The sequence below is a fragment of the Gossypium hirsutum genome, chromosome D11 (genome assembly GCF_007990345.1).
Source record: "Gossypium hirsutum isolate 1008001.06 chromosome D11, Gossypium_hirsutum_v2.1, whole genome shotgun sequence".
In the NCBI taxonomy this organism is placed as follows: Eukaryota; Viridiplantae; Streptophyta; class Magnoliopsida; order Malvales; family Malvaceae; genus Gossypium; species Gossypium hirsutum.
This window is the reverse complement of record NC_053447.1, coordinates 47,795,020-47,801,224: the sequence shown is the minus strand read 5'-3', so window position 1 is coordinate 47,801,224 and position 6,205 is coordinate 47,795,020. Positions and strand designations below refer to the sequence as shown.

General features: G+C 35.5%; 1 non-coding gene across 1 annotated transcript; it reads left to right on the top strand.

Annotated features, from left to right (window-relative positions):
• Positions 1-484: 484 nt before the first annotated feature.
• On the top strand, positions 485-591 carry LOC121223988 (small nucleolar RNA R71). Its single transcript, XR_005921452.1, has one exon. It is a non-coding gene; the product is annotated as a small nucleolar RNA R71 (small nucleolar RNA).
• Positions 592-6,205: the final 5,614 nt, after the last annotated feature.

The window sequence follows — 6,205 nt, the reverse complement described above, 5'->3', positions numbered from 1 at the left end:
TGTCTTCAAATAAGGAGGTTGGTGATTAGTATTTTTAACTTTATTTAAACTATTACCTCCTCAGTTTCCTTCGCATCTCAAGTTTGGCTGATCCCTATAACCAGGATTGTCTGTATTCGAATAAGGGTTTCCACCCCTATTCCCAATGTAGTTTATATCCTCGACAGGATTGTTGATATAATGGAAGAGTGGCTTAGCTCTTCCATGTATAGATGATGTAGAAGCAAATTCAATACGGTTAAGTCTATCCACTAGTTGCTGATGCTTATCATCCTCCTCGGTTACTTTGACCGTATTAGGTTTCTAGCCATATGTGAAGCATGTAATTGGCCACTAACATAAGTTGATTACCATGTTCAAAATGATATCGTACACATCCTCATATGTTTTGTTCATAAGAGCTCACCCTACTGCTCCGTTTAATCCAGATCATACATTTGCATCCAATCCATTATAAAATACCTACAATCGCATCCACTCAGGAAATCTATGGTACGAGTATTTTTTAATAAGCATTGTGAAACATTTCTATGCCTCATAAAAACCTTCTCCCTCTATTTGTCTAAATACAACAATCTCTCTTCTTAGTTGAATTGCTTTGCTGATTGGGAAAAACTTCTATAAGAACTTTCTGGAGAGTTCATCCCAATGTCGTGATAGACCCTGGTGCCTGCGAGTCTAACCAAGAAGAAAATGTTATCAATTAAGGAGAAGGGGAGCATTCGAAGACAAATAGCATCATTAGTTACCCTGTTATATTTAGAAGTATCACTAAGTTGGAGAAACCATTTTAAATGTTGATTAGGGTCCTTTATTATTGAGCCCCTAAACTGTAAATTATTCTGGATCATCTAAATCACAACCAATTTTATCTCAAAATTATTAGCTGTAAATTTTGGCCTTGCTATACTTTCTTGAACCATATCCAGGCTTAGTAAGACGTAATCTCTTAGGATTCTCTCATTTCAAGCCATATGTACATTTGTGGGTAACTGTGGTGTTGGTGGATTTCCTTGGACGTTATTGTCAACGTCTTGAAATAATGGATTTTCATATGGTACGTTACCTGCAGTAGGTGATAACTCTTGAAATGAGTTATATTTCATGCCTTTAGATCTAGTTAATTTCCTATACTTAGGTACATTTAGTTGCATTTTATGACATTTCATTAGTACTTTTCTTGTTTTAGCATTACATTAGGAGCTTGGACTATACTTAAACGTTAGTATTTTTAATTACTTGTGGAAGGGTTGTGTGTGGTGGTGGATTGGCAAGTGCAAGTTGAGTAATGAGAAGTAAATGAGTGAAGGTTTGCCGGGGTAAAGGGTTGGATAGTTTGTCAACACAACTACTGTGGCAATACTTGGAAGGTGTCCAGTCAGCACTCAAAGCGTACCCGTCTAAGGCCCAAAGGAACTTGTACCAGATATATCTACCTGAAAAAGAGGGAAGAAAATCATGGGCTATTGGATTTACCTTAGGGAAAATGATTATAAAAGCCAAAGAAGGAAACCCTAGAAGGGGTGGAGAAAAAAAATAGAGCGTAATGGCTGAGTGGAAGAGAAAGAAAAAGGCAGTCGCTCTCAACCACTACAGGACACTACATCACTAGAGTGTGGGCTGGATAAACAGAAGCTATCATCCCAAAGTTCTTCCGTTATTTCTTGATTACTCTTCATGAATTGATTTAATGAAAATGATGTGGAATGATACTTTGGATTTGAATTTTAATTGCCAACTCATGTGCTAGATTTTATTGGGTTGGGATTACTTGATAAAACTCTTATTTTCTTTAATGACTAAAGCGTAGAACTGCTCTAATACTCTATTTCATACAATGGTTTTTTTTATTTTATAAAATTACATGTTTGTAAACTTTAAACATAGATGAATGTAAAATATGTTCATTAAATTAATTTAAATTTGACAAGGTTAGGTTAATGAGATTGAAATTGAATGATAGGAGCAACTGTTCGATTGAACACTTATAGCAATCTCTAGACATAGAGCAACGTTTATATGGAAAGAAAACAAAACAATACAGGGTACCTTGTTAAAGGCCTATAGACGTATATCACTTAAGGCAAGGTAACTTGAGGCCTTGTTCTCGAAAGAAGCATACCATCTTAGACCTCTTCCGAGCAGTAGATTGAGTATGGTTTTATCGAGACATTATTGATAGTAAGGGTAGATTATTAGTAATCCTGACCTTTTAATTCAACATCGTAGACCCATTATCCTTTGCCGTAGTGTCTTTGCCATAACATTTCTTTTAGTTATTTACTTGTTTGTTTTCATATCATTCACGTGATTATTCTCAAATTTATCATTGCATTCTTACTCTTGTCTGGTTTTGTGATTATTCTCAAATTTCTCATTGCATTCTTACTCTTGTCTGGTTTTGTCATAGCATTTTCCATTACTACATGCATCATTATTCCTTCAAATTACCACTGCATTTTTATCATTATTTTTTGTCATAATATTAATCATACCTCACTTTAATAACTTGTCCAAATTATACCGTTCTAATCTCTATGAAGAGGATCTCACTTATCACTTTATTACTTAATTCGGCGTGTATACTTGCACAATTCGCATATCATTTCACACGCGAAAAGTTTTTGGCGCCGTTGTCGGGGAATGGAAATTAGTGAAATTTGGTTTTGTTATTTCCCTTTTTTTTTCTTAGTATTATTTAACTTAGTGTTACTTAATTTCTACAAGTTTTCCATCAGTTTATAAGAAGAGGCATTCTTGCTAACGAAGAGTATCCTTTTGACCTAGAGATTGAAAGAACTTTACGAAGGAGAAGAAGGGAGTTATGTAATATGGCTAGGGAAGTAAATGATCTTGGCCTGAATAATCCTGGTCTTAATGATGATTCCATTCATCAGAATGTTAATCCTCTTGTTCATCATGTGATAGATGATCGAGATAGACCAATTTGGGAACATGTTGTTCTAGTTTTAGATGATTTAAATTCATGAATAGTAAGACCACAGATACAAGCTCAACAATTTGAGTTGAAACCAATAATGTTTCAGATGTTACAAAAAGTAGTACAGTTTGACGGGTTACCCACTAAAGATCTAAGACTACATTTAACACTTTTTCTAGAAGTTTGTGACTCGCTTAGACAATAGAGTGTTCCTAAAGACATCTTGTAGCTTAAATTGTTCCCATATTCTTTGAGAGATCATGCAAGAGCATGGCTTAATGCTTTGCTGTCGGGAATAGTGGCATCATAGAATGATCTTTGCCAGAGGTTTTTATTATGGTATAATTTACAAAATATGAATGCCAAGCTTAGAAATGGCATCATATCTTTTCGAAAAGTAGAGGATTAAACACTATATGAAGCTTGGGAACGATTTAAAGAATAATTTTAAAAATATCTGATGCATGGATTCTAGCAATGGACATAGATGGAGATATTTTATAATGGGTTGAATGCTTATACAAGGATGATAGTTGATGCTTCTGGCAATGGTACATTGCTAGATAAATCTTATAATGAAGCATATGAGATTTTGGAAAAAAATTACCAAAAATAATTAATAATATCCTACCACGAGAGTTGGGACAGGTAAGAAAGCTACTGGTACCATGAAGCTTGATGCAATCACTTCGTTGATAGCCCATGTATCTTCTTTAGTTGATATGATCAAAATAATGAAGAGGTCCATTGCAGTTCAAGAGATGAAATCAATCGAACTATTGTGTGTTTATTACGGTGAAGACCGTATGTTTGATTAATGCCCATCAAACCCAACATCTGTATACTACATGGGTAATTTTAACCGGAATAATAACCCTTATTCCAACACCTATAATCCAAGGTGGAAGTAGCATCCAAAATTTAGTTGGAATAATCAAGGTGCGGGGAATTTAAACAATGTTGCGAGATAGAATGCTAATAGTGCACTGCTTGGTTACAATCATCCTATGCCGAGGAAAAATGTTCAACAAGGTTAAGCATCATCTTCTACCTCCATTGAATGATGCTGTAATTCAGAGCCAGGCTGCGTTCCTCAGAGTTTTTGAGAATCAAGTTGGATAGATAGTGAATGCTTTAAATTCAAGGCGACAAGAGATACCGAGAATTTGAGAACATAAGGGAATGAACTGTGCAAAGCGATCACTTTTAGAAGTGGGACACAGTTGGATGATGTTGTTCAAGGCACCAATGTAGAAAAGGACGACTCTAGACTCAGCCATAGAAAGAATTCAGAATCAACTAAAAATCATAATGCACCTGAAACGGGTAAACAAAATAATGTTGCAGCAGGATCAGATCATGTTGCCAATAAAAATGCCATGGAAAAACAACAGTAGCAACTTGAAGAGCGACCACCTCTACCTTTGCCTCAACGATTCCATAATTCTAAATAAGATGTTTAGTTCAAAAGTTTTTGGATATTTTGAAGCAACTCCATATCAACATACCACTAGTAGAAGCTTTGGAGCAAATGCCTAATTATGTGAAGTTTATGAAAGATATACTGTCAAAGAAGCACAGATTAAGAGAATTTGAGACTGTTGTTCTCACTAAAGGGTGCACAGCAATGCTGATGAATAAAATTACCTCCAAAGTTGAAGGACCCAGGGAGTTTCACTATCCTATGTTCAATTGGAAATCATTATGTTAGTAAGGCATTATGTGACTTAGGAGCGAGTGTAAATCTAATGCCTATGTCTATTTTCAGGAAGATGGGAATTGGGAAAGTAAGACCTACTATTGTTACGTTACAACTGACTGATCGATCTTAGGCGCATCCGGAAGTTAAAATTGAATATTTGCTGGTAAGAGTAGATAAATTAATTTTTCCTATAGATTTCCTGATTTTAGAATGTGAAGCTGACCAAGACGTGCCAATCATTCTTAGAAGACCTTTTCTTGCTACTGGTACGACTTTAATTGATGTGTAGAAAGGTGAACTCGCTATGAGGGTAAATGATCAGCAAATTACTTTGAATATATTTGATGCCTTGAAATGCGCTGATGAGAATGAAGAATGACACGCCATTGGGTTGATAGAAACAAAAATAGAGGAAAAATTTTCAAAATTTTGCCACAACAATTTTCATAGTGATGAAGACTCACTTGAACGGAGTGACACAGTAATTTTTGAGGACAATGGTGAACTTATTGAACCCAAGCCATTTGAATCCTTATGTTCTCGCTCTTTTAATCCTTGGATCCTTGGATTTATCAAATTGCTCTTTTAATCCTTCTAAACCTTCTATAGAGTAACCTCCCACACTGGAGTTAAAACCTTTGCTCCAGCATTTAAAATATGTATATTTGGGAGACAACAACATTTTTTCGATAGTAGTTTCTACAAAGTTGACACCTGATCAACAGGTCAAGTTGTTAGAAGTCCTTCGGCGATCTAAGAAGGCATTAAGATGGACCCTTGCTGATGTAAAGGGAAATGGCCCTGCTCTCTGCATGCAAAAAATTTTGTTGGAGGATTGCCATAGCAATTCTATTGAACAATAGAGAAGACTGAATCCAATCATGAAAGAAGTTATTAAGAAAGAGATTTTTAAGTGGCTTGATGCTGGCATTATTTACCCAATATTAGATAGCTCATGGGTGAGTCTTGTACAATGTGTATCTAAGAAAGGAGGTGTCACAGTAGTGGGTAGTGATAACAACGAGTTCATTCTGACTCGAACTGTTACGAGATGAATAGTATGCATAGACTATCGTAAGCTTAACAAGGCAACTAGGAATAACCATTTTGCCCCACCATTTAATTATCAGATGTTAGAATGATTAGTTGGGAAAAATTTCTACTATTTTTGGGATGGTTATTCAGGGTAAAATTAGATTGCAATAGCTCCTAATGACTAAGAGAAGACCACCTTCATGTGTCCTTATGGAACCTTTGCATTTAGACGGATACCAATTGAGTTATGTAATGCCTTGGCAACCTTTTAATGTTGTATGATGGCCATATTTTCGAACATGGTGGAAAACTTCCTTGAAGTTTTCATGGATGATTTCTCTCTGTTTGGTGATGATTTTGAGGATTGTTTAAAAAATATTGTATTGGTTTTGTGTCGTTGTGGAGAAACAAGTCTTGCTTTGAATTGAAAAAATTGTCACTTGATGGTTCGTGAAGGAATTGTTCGAGGGCCTAGGATATCACAACGAGGGACTGAAGTGGACAGAGAAAAAATTGAAGTAATAGAA